Source organism: Podarcis gaigeae, assembly GCF_964106915.1.
Source record: "Podarcis gaigeae genome assembly, chromosome: 10".
NCBI classification, from domain to species: domain Eukaryota; kingdom Metazoa; phylum Chordata; class Lepidosauria; order Squamata; family Lacertidae; genus Podarcis; species Podarcis gaigeae.
In genome coordinates this window covers 22,584,419-22,601,682 of record NC_139686.1, presented here as the reverse complement: position 1 = coordinate 22,601,682, position 17,264 = coordinate 22,584,419, and the positions used below count along the sequence as shown (strand labels likewise).

At 44.6% G+C, this 17,264-nt stretch overlaps 2 long non-coding RNA genes across 2 annotated transcripts; both read right to left on the bottom strand.

Annotated features, from left to right (window-relative positions):
• Positions 1 to 1,218: 1,218 nt before the first annotated feature.
• LOC310826679 lies at positions 1,219 to 3,486 on the bottom strand. Its single transcript, XR_014555923.1, has 2 exons — positions 2,831 to 3,486; positions 1,219 to 1,297 (listed from the first exon to the last, which is right to left on the bottom strand). It is a non-coding gene; the product is annotated as an uncharacterized lncRNA (long non-coding RNA).
• Positions 3,487 to 9,340: 5,854 nt separating this feature from the next.
• On the bottom strand, positions 9,341 to 10,179 carry LOC310825245. The gene is made up of 2 exons (XR_014555191.1): positions 9,772 to 10,179; positions 9,341 to 9,609 (listed from the first exon to the last, which is right to left on the bottom strand). It is a non-coding gene; the product is annotated as an uncharacterized lncRNA (long non-coding RNA).
• Positions 10,180 to 17,264: the final 7,085 nt, after the last annotated feature.

Below are 17,264 nucleotides of genomic sequence, written 5' to 3'. Positions count from 1 at the left end.
AGGTGTGTATGCAAGACTCGGACGCAGGTGGCGCTGTGGGTTAAAGCCTCAGCACCTAGGACTTGCCGATCGAAAGGTCGGCGGTTCGAATCCCTGCGGCGGGGTGCGCTCCCGTTGCTCGGTCCCAGCGCCTGCCAACCTAGCAGTTCGAAAGCACCTCCGGGTGCAAGTAGATAAATAGGGACCGCTTACCAGCGGGAAGGTAAACGGCGTTTCCGTGTGCGGCTCTGGCTCGCCAGAGCAGCGATGTCACGCTGGCCACGTGACCCGGAAGTGTCTCCGGACAGCGCTGGCCCCTGGCCTCTTGAGTGAGATGGGCGCACAACCCCAGAGTCTGTCAAGACTGGCCCGTACGGGCAGGGGTACCTTTACCTTTACCTTTATGCAAGACTCACAAACAGGAGCAGGGGCTGGGCAGCCTGCCTGTAATTTGTAGTGGAGCACCCAATAACTGATGGTGGAATACATACAGGAGAGCATCTGCAAGGATTTTTCCATGGGGGTTAGGTGGAGCAAAGTAAACAAACAGACATTGGCATCAGAGAACTGGTCTACCTTTTCTGAGAGATCTGGTGCTGACAGAGCGTTATTTTGCCATATAGATCAGGTTCTAGTAAACTTACCATGTGTTTTTAAAAGAAAGACAGGCTTATGGTTCATCGGGGTAAGAAGTGGCAACTGCCCCCCCTGTGCTTGTCCATGAGGACAGACCCAGAACAGGAAGGGATTAGTGGATAAGGCACCTTATGGAGATTTCGAAGACCACCCATGAAGCAGATCTTTCTAGTCTGAATTCCAATTCCTTGAGACCCTTGTGAATCACCCTGTTGAGTCTGAAGCGACCAGGAAGCTGTAGGAACTTGGACTTAAATTAATGGGGGAAAGCTGATGAATGGAAGAGGCTGTCAGTCTCCAAAGGAAATGCTTCTGTTCAGGAAGTGGAGTGAACATGAAGGAGGAGTACCTGGCCTGTGTGTACTTAAAACTCTGGTGCACAGGAAGTTAGAGGGGCTTTGATGGGGCGCCAGTTGCGGGCCTTTTGTAACAGAGATTAATGTCCTGTATGAACTGACTGGCTTTACTATATTACGGGTCATCAAAGGAAGCAATAGAAAGATAGGATCACACGGCAAGGCTTGGAAGTGGAAACTGTTGGGAACATTTCATTAACAAAAAAGGAAACGGAAAGGCTACCAGTATTTTCCAGTAAATGGACTCTTTTTAATTAGATAGCCTCTATATTGGCGTTTTTAAGACGCAAATGCTCTTGATGTTTTTAAGGTACTTGAGTGCTGTTCTGCAAAAACAAACAAACAAAAAACCTCTGTTAATTTTAGAATCCACTGGTTTGTAACCCACAACCTGCCTTTGTGCAGCAAGCAGCTAGAACTATTTCCAAGTAAACAGTGCAGGCTGGCAACAGATTCCTTAAAGGAAAACAGGCACTACACCAATTTAAAACTTGCTTAAATGTTATTATCAAACTATCCCATTTAAGACAGTAGGGTCATGGCTTGATCTAGGCATAGAGGACGATAGTTGCATTGTACACAAAATATACTAAGGTTTTGGTTGTTGTTTTTTTACTGGCAATGCTTTGGCAAGTTTTCAAGTTACACAGAACAGTTTATCAAGGGCCGGTGTTCTGAATAACTATCAGGTGTACAATCCTGTCAGCAGATGGTTTTCATGGAGGGAGCAGTATTAATGTAAAGGAAATGGATGGGAAATAGTCTAGTGCTCACTGAAAGAAACTGTGGCCCTTCTTTCTTGTTAGACCGTGACTACAGCTCCCATCATCCATGGCTATAGGTCCTGCTGGTTGGGGCTAATCGGAGTTGGAGTCCAACAACATTTGGAGGGGCACAGGTGTCCCCTCTTTGCCATAAGTGAACTGCTTAACAAGTTCTGTTGCTACAGACACTGTTTCCTTCAGACCTTTTTTCACTTTTAAGATGATAACAGGAAGGCCATGACGAGGCTCCTTTCAACATGCAACCAGAAGAAGCTCTTTCTGCACCAGGCATCAGCTGATGCTTCTGAATAAGAGGTGTATTTAATCATTCTGTGCTGGTCCAGTTCTGGACACAGCCAAAAAGCTCTGGCTTGGTTCCATAGACTGAAAGTTAATCAAACTCACAGAATCATAGAGTTAGAAGGGACCCTCAGAATCATCTACTCCAGTGTTTTCCAAACTTAAATCTCCAGCAGTTTTTGGAGTACAATTCCCATCACCCCTGGCAATTGGTACTGCTAGCTTGGGGACGTTGGGAAACACTGATCTAGTCCATCCCCCGACAGTGCAGGAATATGTAGCTGTCCTATATGGGGATCGAACCCGCAACCTTGGTGTTATCAGCACCATGCTCTAACCAATTGAGCTATCTGGGCTGACCTACAGCAAGAACAAGTGCACAATAGAAGTCATCATTCCTTAAGTCCCTTAAGTCCCACTGATAATATAGTCGGGATCCAAGCCTACGTATTCTGCAATTCCCATTGTTTTTGAGATAACAGAAGAGACACTAAGGGGAAGGGGTAACTTCCAAGCCCATGGGCTCTGATATGGTCGAAGATTACCCAGACAGCCAGAGGGATCTGAATACAAATGGTATACACTAGGCCAGAGGATCCTTTCAGCAGCTCTAGTGGTTTGCAAGAAAAATGCTAATGCAACAGGCTTGTTCACATGAAACGTAATCGCAAACGGAAGTATCCCAAGCCAGGGTTGCAAAGGCTATCAGTGTGCATCGCACGGGTCAAACACTCATCAATAAAGAAGAAATATTTTCTGGGAAAAATCTGATCCCTGCGGACACCTTTGATTTACCGTCTCCTCTATCTGTGCTGTAAATTGATCTCTCGCCGACTTCCCATCTCCTCTCAAATGGAACCAGCTTCCGCCTGGGTGCTACGAGAGTCATTTACATTGACAAGTGTATCCAGCTCAGGAATCAGTGAATCTTTTTTCTCTCGCTCAACAAAACAGCTTTTGTGCCTTTAAAGCCTGGAGCAGTCTATGATTTCAGCAGGAGCCATTCTGTCTAAAAGTCAGCTCTGCTTGGCTTTCTGAATGAGAGGAGTGGATTTGTCAAGACAGGAAGCACAGCGTTTCCTTTGTGCCTGGAAGTTGCCACTGCGTCAGGCGCGCTGTTGCATCCAGTGGCCTATTTTCCCCCACCATGAATTATGTCACTTTAAAAATTAATGCCCTCATGCCGCTCAGCAGATTCCAAGTGTCTAAGCTGGTGAGCACAGATCTTTTTGTTATAGCTATCGTGGGCAAAGAGATTGGCCCAGTTTCCTTTAATGGTTGGTAGCAGACCTCCTTACCAGCAGAGGCGCCAACTTGCGAGGAAGATGGGGGGGGCAATGATGCGTGTGTGACATCACAATGCAATGTCAGGAGGAACCAGGGGGCAGAGCTGACCGTGGCGGCAGCGTGGCTTCAATGGCTGGTGGCTCCTCCTCTCTGGTGTTCGGCCTCCTTCTTCTGCCACCACCAATGGCCAGGGGCTGCTTCCCTCTCCTTCCCTTCTGTGACAGGAGGAGGAGAAGGAGTCTTTAACATTGGGGGTGCCAGTCCCCCCCCCAAATTATTGGGGCCCCCTAAAGAGCTGGGCCCCTAGGAGTTGACAGTTTTGCTTGCCAGTCTGTAGTCACAGTGGGAACAGGAATATTCTATGCCCTTTCTATTTATATAGCCTTTTAATCTTTTATTCAGAGATATAAAGCAACATGTACAGACCACATTCAATCCCAAGAATGGTGTTCTCCAGATGTTGGAGGACTCTAAATCCCATCATCCCAGCCAGCATGGCCAGGTGGCCAGGAATGATGGGAGTTGGAGTCCAGCAACATCTGGAGGGAATCATGTTGATTACACCTGTTCTATCCAATGGCTAAGTCAAACTGGCATTGCTATTGCCTTCCCACCTTCTGGCCAACAAATACAAAGGCACTGGGATTACTGGCAAGTGCTGATCATACGTTTAAAATTTTATAAAATGGTGATGATTTTATTTATTGTTGCCTTTATATTTACCTTTCCTCTGAGGAGGTCCGGGTAGCTTTTTCTCCTCACAACAACACTGCGAGGTAGGCTGAGAGCCAGTGACTGGCTCAAGGAGATCCAGCTGTCGTTCCCAAGGTAGTTAACAATCCATGCTCCTTCACAGGGAATTTTAGCTCCCCTAAAGTCTCCTAAGGACTCTCAGCATCCTTAACAAACTGCAGCTCCCAGAATTCTCTGAGGGAAGCCAAGGCTGTTTATAGTGGTATCATAGTGTTTTAAATGTATGGTGTACATGTGGTCGACAAATGTGCGAGTGCGGGGAAAGTGAGATTGTGTCTGGTAACCATCTTTCCCCCATTGCTCACACACCTGCTGGCTCCCTGGTGGCTACATGACAGACACATGACTAGCGCATTGAGTCCTTTTCTCCCCTCATGCATTCACTGAATACACAGACAGTTCTCTAAAGACTGGCTACTGGTGTTGTGCAACCATATACACATATTACCAGTACCCCCCTCTGCACAACATTTCCCGCCCTGGGCTAGTTCATTAGCTCCTCATGCATACTAGCTTTAGGAGTGTCGAACAAGACATTTTACTTCCTAGAGAGCAATCTCTCACATAGTGCAGCAATTCACCCAGGTTTCCCACTTAGATGGAGCATGCCCAGTTGGACCCACAAGCACCAGTTCCCTGACAGGCATAGCTGTATACCTATAGGATATACTCACTGCTGAATGCCTGTTTGTCACATTCACACTTTAATATTTCTAGATTTCTCACTAAAAAAAAGAACTCCAGTATCCTTAATCAAAGTGTGTACAGTGGTACCTCGGGTTAAGAACTTAATTCGTTCCAGAGGTCCGTTCTTAACCTGAAACTGTTCTTAACCTGAAGTACCACTTTAACTAATGGGGCCACCCGCTGCTGCCGTGCCGCCACCGCATGATTTCTGTTCTCATTCTGAAGTAAAGTTCTTAACCTGAGGTACTATTTCTGGGTTAGCGGAGTCTGTAACCTGAAGCGTCCGTAACCTGAAGCGTCCATAACCTGAGGTACCACTGTATATGAAGAACCATCTTCAAATGCAGTAATTCAGCTTACATTTAGCCAGTAGCAAATTTAATATGATTGCATTTCTTGTAGTGACCAAAGAAAACAGCCACTCTTTAAATGTCTGCCTGACCAAAGAGGAGAGGTCGAAGGATGCATGCTGCTTGCATTATTCTTAATTATTCCTAATGCACTGGCTAAGGCACTATAACTTGGTTTGTAATCCAATATTTGTAGGAAACTGGAATTCAGTTCAATCAAGCCCATGCAATACTCCAACCTTTGTTGACTTTAAGCCCATTAAGGACTACGATTTCAGTAATATTTCACACGATGCACCAATTATCCAGCCTGCAATTAGGCGGGCAACAACGACAGCTTTAAAGGCCAGGGGACACTTAATCCATAGAGGTTTTGTTTTTTTCCACTTTTCAATTGCAAGAGAAAAACTCTAAATGATATAATTCTATGGCTAACTAGGAATTTGTCTAATACTGTACCAAGTCAGAGATCCATCTAGGACTGTCTGCATGAAGGCTGTGTTCATGTTCCTGTGCATTTCCTGCAAGGTGTTTTTAATCCGTGTTCACACATTACCCAACATGCATATGTATCTTGTTGTTGTTGTTTAGTCGTTTAGTCGTGTCCAACTCTTCATGACCCCATGGACCAGAGCACGCCAGGCATTCCTGTCTTCCACTGCCTCCTGCAGTTTGGTCAAACTCATGCTGGTAGCTTCAAGAACACTGTCCAACCATCTCGTCCTCTGTCGTCCCCTTCTCCTTGTGCCCTCCATCTTTCCCAACATCAGGGTCTTTTCCAGGGAGTCCTCTCTTCTCATGAGGTGGCCAAAGTATTGGAGCCTCAGCTTCAGGATCTGTCCTTCCAGTGAGCACTCAGGGCTGATTTCCTTCAGAATGGATAGGTTTGATCTTCTTGCAGTCCATGGGACTCTCAAGAATCTCCTCCAACACCATAATTCAAAATAAAACACAGACAACTCCAGCAGACTGAGTGGACAAGACCAATAGTGGGTCCAACGGACAAGAAGGCGGTTTCTGCACATTCTGTAGAGAGGGAAGTGAGGGGCAAATGGGGCTTGTCAACCTGGGGAGGCATCAGGGAAAATGCAACAGGAAGGCCAGTGGGGTACAACCCTCATACTTTAACGAATAGTTCCCAATATGTTTCATTTCTCTTTTGTGAAAGGGAATTCAAAAGGTAAAGGGACCCCTGACCATTAGGTCCAGTCTCTGGGGTTGCGGCGCTCATCTCGCTTTTACTGGCCAAGGGAGCCAGCGTACAGCTTCCGGCTCAAGTGGCCAGCATGACTAAGCTGCTTCTGGAGAACCAGAGCAGCACACGGAAAGGCCATTTACCTTCCTGCCAGAGTGGTACCTATTTATCTACTTGACTTTGATGTGCTTTTGAACTGCTAGGTGGGCAGGAGCAGGGACCGAACAACAGGAGCTCACCCTGTCGCGAGGATTTGAACCACCAACCTTCTGATCGGCAAGTCCTAGGCTCTGTGATTTAACCCACAGCGCCCCCTGCGTCCCTAAGAGGGAATCACTCAGCAGTTAAATAGAAACTCGGCTGCATCTCCATCTAAGCATTTCACTGATGAAGCAGCTGTGGTTTCAAGCATGAAACTGTACTCCCCTGTACATAATGAAGATATCTAAAATCTGCCGGGACCTGTTGACAAAAATGCAGTCGCACTTCATTAGCTTTGCATGTTGCATTTCTCCCCCTTGTCTGGCCTACAGCAGACTTGTATAGATATGGATTTGCGTGGCACTTATAAAGAGAACGGGGGAGATCAAGGCCTAGTGAAAGATTAAGGTAGATAGATAAATAGATAGATAGATGATAGATAGATAGATGATAAATAGATAGATAGATAGATAGATAGATAGATAGATATTAGAGATAGAAAGAGATGGTTGTACTTGGTTTATTAGGGACTGCAGAATTAATAAGCGGAATTTGCTTATGTCTGTGCTTGTACAGAGAGCTTGGTCCCTCTGGGAATAGGGTTATCACAAGTCACTGTGTCATTGCAATGCTTAGTCCAGAGCCCAGCTGACATTTGTGTCCATCAGCAACACCTACTACAGGAGCAGAGCAGATCTGGAGCACTAAGAGGCTCAATAAGGAGCTGTACAGAATCACGGTGGAGGGCACTAGGTTAGAGAAGGTTGCTCTAGACCAGGGTTTGCCAAACTTGGGTCTCCAGCTGCTATGGGACTACAGTTTCCATCTTCCCTGACAACTGCTCCTGCTAGCTAGGGATGATGGTGATATAAGTAAAAAAAAACTGCTCCTTTTCCCTTATGGGGTACCCAAGAGCCCATATAGAGTCCTTCTGTAGGTTCTCTATCGGTAGGAGAAAATAACGGAGACCAACCAGAGAATATTGAGAAGCAAAGCAGCTAGTAAGCCTGATCTTTATTGATCTGTTGCAACAGGGTCCTCACTCACCACACAGAGGAGGGAGGAGGAACTCAGTGCAAGCCCTTATATAGACATTTCAAATTACCCACCCTGGAGTCCAAGACCGCCCCCAGAAGCATCATACATACATCACAGAAGGGGTGTAGCCCAAGACCACCCCCCAGATACATCATACGAATATCACAGAAAAGGCGGTCTACAATAGAAATCTGAGTGTGTTTTTTATCTCCTGTCTGGCAAGTTGCCTGATTGCATTATCTGGATTTTGGCCACTCTTTTGTAATTATAACTACTTAATTCTTGAACTGGCAAGTTACCTGATTGCATTATCTGGATTTTGGCCACTCTTTCATTATTAGAACTACTTAATTCCTGCACAGGTCACAGGCTCACACCCTGGTCATATCTTGAATGTGCCCTTAAGACAGGATTTGTGAGGAAAGAGACAATGGGGAGGTTTTCCACTTTGACCTTGCAGAGAAATATTTGAGGTCAATTTGTTCAGGACCTAATCTGTGGGGTTTCAGACATGTGGTTTATATATACAGTTATGAACATTTAAATTTTTTATATATGACCTTAAAATTCTTGTAACAATGGGATTTGTAGTCCAACAACAGCTGGGGACCCACGTTTGGGAAACCCTGATCTAGGTCCAGGGGCAGAACAGCAAACAGTGATCCTGCCCTTCATGTCAAGGTACGTTTACTGTAAACTATGTCAATATTTATTTTTTTGAATAGCAGTATGCAAATGCTTTAAAAGTGCATTGGGTGTCCCTTAAATGTTTGGTGTGAATCTGTCCTTGGGGTATCAGCATTCTGAGGGCTCAAGTCTGAAAATGCAGGATGCTCAATTTACGTGTGTGTGTGTGTGTGTGTGTGTGTGTGTGTGTGTGTTAAGATGTATGTATGTATGGGAGTTGCTTTTGACTGTTTTTCAACTGAAGCTGCTGAAAGCTGAACCGTGTCCCCTGGGGTGTTTCCGTGTACGATTAGGGTTGGGTGACAGTTCTGAATGGCAAAGCCACAGGTCATGTTACAAAGTAAACGCCTCCAAGGTACCAGCCCCGGTATGTGTCAGACAAACGAGACCGCTAATGTGATCATTAAACACTCCAGGCCTTTAAAAGAGAGTCAGCAAGAGGTTGCCGTCCCCACCAGTGACCTGGAAAAGCAAACATCCTGAGGCTACTTGCTGCTTCGCTGGTTACATTTTTCCCACATAGAGATAAGAATCTCTGAAGGTAGGAAGTGCTCCATCCTGAGTCGGACCATGGACCCGTCACAGTTCAGGATTGCCTTGTCAACCGGCAGTGACTTGCCAGGGTACAGGACAGGACTCTTCACCAGCAGGTTCACCAACAACCTGGATGGCTCAGCTGGTAAAGCATAAGACTCTTAATCTCAGATTCATGGGTTTGAGCCCCAGGGTGGGACAAAGACTCTTCCAGTTCTATGATTCTATGAAACACCTACCTGGAGATAGCACTGAAAATGCACAACTTCATGAATATTATAGAATGGCGAATGAACGCAAAGCTCACCAGGCAGGGCTTGGCCACTTTCCTCTCAACCTCACCTCTGTCTCCCTCCTTCCTCCAAACATCAGCTCTCAGCTCGCCTCGCTCTCCATAGCGAAGCTCCACACTTAGTTGGCAGGTCCTAGAAAACTGGCTGCACCTCTTCCTCTTCTTTATCAATTTTCCTTGACCAAAACAGTAGGGTTTTTTTTTGCTGCGGTGCTGTGTGTGGTGGTCAGCTCAGTGGAATCCCATCCTTGTTGCCAGTGAAATATACTCAGAGTCGAGTGTGGATTTCATGCTCTTTATTCAGCTCATAGTAGTGAGGAATGCCAGTTCCCCCGAAATGTCTGCTTTATATACATTATTTACACAATGGGCCCCACATGATTGGCTAATTCCGGGATTCTCCTGTAGGCCAATCAGGTTGCGGATTCACTTCCACCTGGAGTTGGATTGGGTGGCTCCTGCGGACCAATCAGACTGCTGCATTCTGGATCCTATTGTTCTGGGACTAATCAGACTGCTGCATTCTGAATCCTATTGCTCTAGGACCAATCTGAGTGCTGCATTCTGAATCCTATTGTTCTGGGACCAATCAGACTGCTACATTCTGGATCCTATTGTTCTAGGACCAATCAGACTGCTGCATTCTGAATCCTATTTCTAGGACAAATCAGACTGCTGCATTTTGGATCCTATTCAACTCAATACATAACACCGTGAGTATGTGTATGTCTAGTTATCTTGGAGGCAATTCGGCTACACCTGGGCATTCTGGGATGCGTGTGTGACCTTTAGCCCCCTCCTTCCCCTCTCAACCAGGGTCCTTGATTCAACAGCTGGAGCGAATGCTTAGTGTTGGTTAAAATACAGCTTTGCTCCCATATTGGACAGATATGTCCTTCATTCCCTTGGTTTTGTCTGCCTGATCCATTTAGCAGAACTTCAGAAGATAAAAGGTCTCTCGTCTTGGGTTTGTGCCTTGTCTGTAACTCCCAGGCCTTGTCTCACTGCAGGGTCGTTAAGTTCTCTGCCAGAAGGCAAGTAATGACTATTTTGAAAAAGGGAGATAGATAGTAATGAAGGTACGACAGGTTGGACTCTTTGCGTTGTATTACTCCCTCATGCTTTTTATTGCATTCTGCCACATCCACTCTGCTTTCCCCTTTCTCTCTTTTTACTTGGGTGGATCTGTCTACATGATGAAGAAGACCGCCTGAGTTAAGACAGGTTGCCTCACTTCAAAAACAGAGCATTCAGGGAAGCGAAGCTCTTACCGTGGTATGAAAGCAAGGCTGTGAACTATCTCTCTGGAAAGAAAGAAGGAGAAATCCTCCGAGGATGTAAGCCTGGCACTCTCCTGCTCTGTAAAAGAGAGCTGGAGGCAATCTGTACTTTTTGCAGCTGCCTTAGAACGCGAGGGGCAGGGGGAGAACCAGAATCTCTGTCTCTATTTATTACATTCATATCCTACCTTTCCTCAAGGCAGTATACAGGGTCCTTCTCAAAGGCAATCACTTTATACATCATCATCAACAGCAACAAAGGAAACATATCACCCCCAAAGAGGACAACAATTTGCTTATGCTAAATCGATGCAAACGTGCAAATTTAGAAGTAATGACTGTAATCTGGATAGAAATATATCTTGCCACAATGGAGAAGATGACGACCAGGGTCACACTCACAACATGCTTTTAAGGGACAACAATGCCATTTAGGCAGTCATGGCTTCTACCAAAGAATTCTGGGAGCTTTCCTTGGTTAAGGGTGCTGAGAGCTGTTTTAGAGACCCCTAACCTCCTGGCAAATAGAAGGGGAAGAAATGGAGGCAGTGAGAGATTTTACTTTCTTGGGCTCCATGATCACTGCAGATGGTGGCAGCAGCCACGAAATTAAAAGACGCCTGCTTCTTGGGAGAAAAGCAATGACAAACCTAGACAGCATCTTAAAAAGCAGAGACATCACCTTGCCAACAAAGGTCCGTATAGTTAAAGCTATGGTTTTCCCAGTAGTGATGTATGGAAGTGAGAGCTGGACCATAAAGAAGGCTGCTCGCCAAAGAATTTATGCTTTTGAATTATGGTGCTGGAGGAGACTCCTATGGACTGCAAGAAGATCAAACCTATCCATTCTGAAGGAAATCAGCCCTGAGTGCTCACTGGAAGGACAGATCCTGAAGCTGAGGCTCCAATACTTTGGCCACCTCATGAGAAGTGAGGACTCCCTGGAAAAGACCCTGATGTTGGGAAAGATGGAGGGCACAAGAAGAAGGGGACGACAGAGAACGAGATGGTTGCACAGTGTTCTTGAAGCTACCAGCATGAGTTTGACCAAACTGCAGGAGGCAGTGGAAGACAGGAGTGCCTGGCGTGCTCTGGTCCATGGGTCATGAAGAGTCGGACATGACTAAACGACTAAACAACAACAACAACCACATCGAAGAGCTAACATTGCCAGGGTTCTCTGGGAAGAGGGATTGCAGCTGAGAATTGTATCTCTGTGAGGGGAATTGGAGTTTCCTAGCAATTCTCAGGCCCCTTAGAGAACTACAGCTCCCAGAATTCCTTGGGGAAGCCAGGCCCATAGTGCTTTAAATGTATGGTGCTAATGTGGCCCTTAGGACCTGTGTGCCTGCTCAGTCTTCTGCCTAGGTGTTAAGCACTGATGGGCAACTTGGACCAGACAGCCAGACCTTGAAGCAGAGCTGGTGTGCAGAACCTTTAGCCCTCCTGAGGCTGCTGAAATACAGCTCCCATCATCCCTGGCCATTGCTCATACTTGAAGGGACAGATGGGAGCTGGAGTTCTACAACATCTGGAGGACCAAATTTCCCCCCACACCTGAAAGAGAGGATGCCTTGAAATAGGGGGCTGTCTTCTGTGCCTCCTTAGTTGCAGTCTGGCATTTTTAATGCTATGCCATACTGGCTCTCAAAACGTATAGAAAGATGGAATTCCCTCTCCAAAGAAGCTTATCTGGCAACAACCTTGTTATCAGGGGAATACTTCTTTTCCTTTCCCAGGTCTTTTTGATGTGCCAGTGCTTGTTTTATCTTACTAGGCACTGTGTGAAACACTTCCTGGATTCTCAAATGATCAGCCTCATGGGATGTCAATGAGTTCTGGTGTTATGAAAGAGCAGGAGAATTTCCTTTATTCACTTCTATCATGTTGCCTCTGACATGCCTTTTCTTTAAACTAAAGAGTCCCAAATGCTTCCGCCTTTCCTCACAGGTGTGGGAATGTTCAGGGAGGCAGGAGAGGATATATTGTTTATTAATATCCTTCCTAACTTGTGCTAGCAAGTTCTATAACTTAGCAGAGTTTTAAATCATTTTGCTTGCCCTTTTTTTAAACTTTTCCAACTCTGCAATATCCTTTCTGAGGTGAGGCAACCAGAACTGTACACACAGTATTCCTAATGTGGTTGCACCACAGATTTCCATAATGGCATCATGATATCAGCAGTTGAAAGGAAGGACAAGATCATAAACAGGGTTATTGATAAAGGGAAACGTTTAACAAATTCGAAAGAGATAGGAAAAGCCTTTGTAAAATTCTACACAGCATTATATCGGCGTGAGAAGGAAGAACCAGAGAAAATGGAAACTTATTTGAATAATTGCAATATATCCAAAGTTGCTAAGGAAGACTTTAAGACTTTAAATGCACCCATATCAATGTTGGAACTGCGGTTGGAAATTTAGCCGAATGAAAACAGGTGATGCACTTGATCCAGATGGAATTTCTGCAATTTATTTTATATATATATATATATATATATATATATATATATATATATATAAAATAAAAATGCATTAACTGAACCACTTAAGGGCACTATGAATAGAATTTTGGTGAAAGGAGAGGTGCCTGAATTGTGGAAAAATGCATTTATCACCCTGATCCTAAAACAAGACTGCGATTTAACGGTCCCAGCTCCTGCCCACCTAGCAGTTCAAAAGCACTCTTAAGTGCAAGTAGATAAATAGGTACCACTTTATAGCGCATAGGCGCCGACTCCATGGGGCCTGAGGGGGCCCGAGCCCCCTTAAAAATTTGTTTGGGGGGGCTCCGCCCCCCCAATAATTTAAGAAAATTTTTAGTTATATTATGCTTTGTAAAATCACAAAATTATGTTGGTATTTTTTATTTTCCTTGTTTGACGATAGTTACCTTTTAAAATACATTCAGTAATGAGTTAAAACAAAGCCACTCCCGATCTAGAGAGGGGGTGGGGTTGCGGGCTCTCGACCCATCAACAATCTCGCAGGGCTGGCGTCAGCCCCGCGAGAAGCGGGGATTCCCCCTAGCTCATTAATATTCACCACCCACGGCGGCAGCCAATCGGCTGCCGCAAAGGGCGGGCCCTCACAGGTTCACTTAAGGTTGGGGCAGCCCGGGGCTCGCCCCTTTAGTTCCCCCAGCAGCAGCGGTTTGGAGGTCTTGGGCCCCCCAATATTTTTTATAAGTCGGTATGGGCCCCCGCCCCCCCAATATTTTTTATAAGTCGGCGCCCCTGTTATAGCGGGAAGGTAAACGGCGTTTCCGTGTGCTGTGCTAGTGCTGGCTCGCCAGAGCAGCTTCATCACGCTGGCCACGTGACCCGGAAGTGTCTCCGGACAGCGCTGGTCCCTGGCCTCTTAAGCAAGATGGGCGCACAACCCCAGAGTCTGTCACAACTGGCCCGTACGGGCAGGGGTACCTTTACCTTTAAGAACTATAGACTGATTTCTTTATATTTAATTGTGACTATAAACTACAGGTATTTGCTGCAATTTTAGCTAGTAGATTGAAACAGTGCAGTTGCTACTTTGAAACACATCAGGTTAAATGCATTCACTTATTTAGGGCTACAGTCCTATACACACTTGCCGTGGGGTACACTCAGTGCTTTTTTTCTTAAAAAAATGGTTGGGGTACTCTCATTTTGACTCAAGAAAATCACCATTTTATAGTTCAAATCAGGAAAAATAAATACAGTAAATGGACAAAAGTACAAAGATTCACAAAATGTTTAGGGGTATGAGTGCCCTTGTGTCCCCCCAAGAAAAAAGCAATGGGCTGAAAAGAGTTGTAAGCAAATGTATTCACAGAGACCAAACAGGTTTCCTTCCAGGACGTCAATTGAAAAATAACATAAGGAATGTAATTAATTTGATCGAATATCTGTAAGTAAGAAATGAAAAACAAGCAGCATAAATTTTTTTAGATGCTGAGAAAGCCTTTCATAATAAGGTCCTAGAGATGATGGAGATTGGTGACTCTTTCCTAGCAGGAATTAAAGCAGTTTATACTGAACTATCTGCAAATATATTAGTAAATAACAATCTCTCAGACAAATGCCCAATAAGTAAAAGGACTAGACAAGGCTGCCTATTATCCCCACTGTTGTTAATTTTGACGCTGGAAATATTATTACATAATAGAAGGGGAAATAGGGAAATTAAAGGAATAGAGCTGGGGAAAATGTTGGGGGGGGGGGGTTGGACCAAAGCTCACAATTTGAAAAAAGAGCTACTGCTGAATAAGGAAAAATGATTGTCTAAAATATACAAATTATTATTGGAATGGGAAACAAAAGATGAGTTGGTTAAAAGCATCAATGACCCGCTGGGCAATAGATATAGGATACAATATAGAATTAAACCTCTGGGAGAAACTTTGGAAGAACTATTTGAAATTCACTGGATGCTTCACACTGAAAAAGAATTACATGAAAATGATTCATAGATGGTATTTAACCCCGAGGAGACTGGCTAAGATGTATAATGTGGAATCAAACTTGTGTTGGAAATGTAGAGAAGTAGAAGGAACCTTTTACATATGTGGTGGGCATGCAAAAAAGTTAAAGAATATTTGGAAATGATATATAATGAGTTTTTAAAAAGTTTAAAATAACTTCCCACCCAAAAAACAAAACAACCAGAGGCATTTCTGTTAGAAATTGTTCAGATTGAGGTTCTCAGTAGTCAGAAAAAAATATTTATGTATGCAACAACAGCAGCTCAAATTTTGTTCACCCAAAAATGGAAAGTGAGAGAGGTCTCTAGTAAGTAGTGTAGCAGGAACCCCCCCACCCCAATCATTCTGTTTGTATAAACTTCACACACACACACACACACACACTACATACGCCACATTTCTGTTATAAATTCATAGAAAATCAACCATACATCGGATTTGCACTGTTCCATTTTTTATTTTACTCCATATGACAAGAACTAACAAAGGGGGGTGACTTAGTCCTGGTCAACCATAATCCCTTAATCTCAGCACATCCACAGGAGCCCTGCCCATGCCAACCCTGATGATCCCAGACAGAAGACAATCAAGATCACAAAGAACTTGCATATGGGAGTGGATTCAGCATGGACTGAAACAAAGGACAATGATCAGATCTTCCCTCTGGGGGCAGGAAACTGCAAACTCCCCTTTGTCTCCTGGAAGTGACTCAGGGGGAGGGGGGAAGGGAGGAACCAGCCAGGTGACAAGACACTCAGGTTACCACCAACTCCTCCCTCAACCCCTCCTTTCTGTAATGTATGCATGATGTTACCACCACAACTCCTCCCTCAACCCCTCCTTTCTGTAATGTATGCATGATGTTTCTGGGGGTGGGCTTGATCTAGAGGAGGGGAATTTCAAAAGTTTTTATAAGACCTTGCACACTATTCTTCTGGGTCTTTCCTCTCTCCTGCAAGTGAGGGGAATACCCTGTTGCAACAGTTCAATAAAGACCAAGCCTACAGGCTACTGTTTTGCTCCAAGTTATCCTGGTTGGTGTCTTTGTTTTGTCCAAGGGAGCCCTCGGATTTTTCCTGTAACAGTTGGACTGGCAATTTAAGATATGCAGAGTTAGCAGATCTAAGAAGCAGAATAAGAGAACAAAAAGAACATGTATTTAAAGAGGAGTGGAAAATCTTCATTGAGTACATTGAAAATAATTGTGCACAGTTAAAAACGCTGGCAGTATTGAAGTAATTCAACAGTACTGCATATTTTGAAGTGATGTAAGAAAGGTAAATTGAATTAGATGGATTTATTAAAATATGCAGGAATGCTGGATTAGTTAAATGAACTTTGGAAGGGGAGGTAGAGAAGTCAATGAATGTTTGGTATAATAAAAGATGTTTAATTTGGAAGGTAAAACTTGAAAATTTAATAAAAATTATAGACATAATTAAAATGCATCTCTGGGTTATTTGTGGGGCATAGGAATTCGTTCATTCTCCCCCCCCCCCAAAAAAAAATATATAGTCGGGACCGGCCCATGGCTGAAAAAGATTGCTGACTCCTGACCTATTCATTCAGCTACTACCCCAACAACTCATTCCTGGTCAATCAGTACCAGTTCAGACTCCCTGAGCACACATGTGAAATTACGATTATTATTATTATTGCCCCAGCATGTCTCACTTTACACTTGCCTACATTGAATTGCATTTGGTATTTTACCATCCATTCACTCAGTTTGGGGAGGTGTTTTTGGAGCCCTTCTGAATATCTATTTGTTTTCGCCACCCTGAAAAAATGAGCATCGTCAGCAAACTTGACCGGCTAACTGCTCACCCATAACTCTAGATCTTTTTATGAAACGCCCCCAAACGTCTTTATCATTTCAGACTGGTCTGGGGTCAGTGTCCAAGCCTCTAATCTGGCTACAGACAAACAACCTTCCTGTCATTGTCTCTTCTTGTGTAAACCCCAAAGTTAAACAAACCCAAGACCAGCAGACAACATTTATCACCTACTTTATAAAAACAGTCCTTCTTGGCATCAGTGGCTCCCCCCAACCACCCCTCACTCCCCCCTCAGCCAGGACTCCTCAAGAGGCAGGTTTATAGGGATGTGACAGAAACCAACCTGGGAGCTAGAAAGGTATTTTTCAGACATCAAAGGCGGCATTAAGGTGAGCTGCCCCAAAGCTGCCTCCACTTTAATGGAGGAGATTAGGCCCTGTTCCCTCACCTCCTTCCAAGTGCCTAAATAAATGTTTAATCCCCATTTATGTCCTCTCTGATGGTCTACCTTAAAAACGACACAACGGCTGTCTACTGTTGCAGACATGCGTGCTTCAGTTAGATGCGGCTGGGTTCGCCCTCATAATTGGCCATCTCCCCCACCCCCTTTCCTGTACCCCCAATTACAGATCCCGCATAACACAATTTGCAAAGAAGCCAAACGTTTTTATGGTCTGCGCGCAGAG